The sequence below is a fragment of the Balaenoptera ricei genome, chromosome 7, assembly GCF_028023285.1.
Source record: "Balaenoptera ricei isolate mBalRic1 chromosome 7, mBalRic1.hap2, whole genome shotgun sequence".
Lineage (NCBI taxonomy): Eukaryota > Metazoa > Chordata > Mammalia > Artiodactyla > Balaenopteridae > Balaenoptera > Balaenoptera ricei.
Genome location: NC_082645.1, coordinates 43,972,204 through 43,972,988, shown reverse-complemented (window position 1 = coordinate 43,972,988; position 785 = coordinate 43,972,204). Strand labels below are relative to the sequence as shown.

Genomic DNA, 785 nt, shown 5'->3' with positions numbered 1-785 from the left:
CAAAAAGAATTAAATGTCTAGAAATAAATTTAACCAAGGAGGTGAAAAGTCTGTTTACTTAAAACTGTAAGACATTAATAAAAGAAATTGAAGAAGACACAAATAAATGGAAAGATATCCCATGTTCATAACATTGTCAAAATGCCCATATTACTCAAAGCAATCTACAGATTCAATGCAATCCCTAACAAAATTCCAACAGAATTTTTCACAGAAATTGAAAAAAAATAATAATCTTAAAGCTTATTGAACCACAAAACACACCAAATAGCTAAAGAAATCTTGAAAAAGAACAAAGCAGGAGGCATCACACTTCCTGATTTCAAATTATGTTATAAAACTATAGTAATCAAAACAGTATGATATTGGCATAAAAACAGACACATAGAGTGTTGTATAAAAGGAGAGAAGATTAGCACTGCCCCTGACAAGAATGGCAGAGCCTCTCAGGCCTGACAATATTCATGTGGTTAAGGCATTACCACCTACTTCATGACCTCTAAGCACTGTTTTTTGAAGGAACAAAAACACTAATTTGAAAAGATATACGCACAGCAATGTTTATGGCAGCATTATTTGCAATAGCCAATATATGGAAGCAACCTAAGTTTGTATCAACAGATGAATAGATAAAGAAGATTATATATATAAACACAAACATATACACATACATACAATGGAATATTACTCAGCCATAAAAAAGAATAAAATTTTGCCATTTGCAACAACATATCTGGACCTAGAGGATATTATGCTTAGTAAACTGTCATACAGAGAAAGACAAA

General features: G+C 31.3%; 1 non-coding gene across 1 annotated transcript; it reads left to right on the top strand.

The window, feature by feature from the left end:
* The first annotated feature begins 389 nt into the window (after positions 1-389).
* Positions 390-515, top strand: LOC132369409 (U6atac minor spliceosomal RNA). The gene has a single exon (XR_009504386.1). It is a non-coding gene; the product is annotated as a U6atac minor spliceosomal RNA (small nuclear RNA).
* Positions 516-785: the final 270 nt, after the last annotated feature.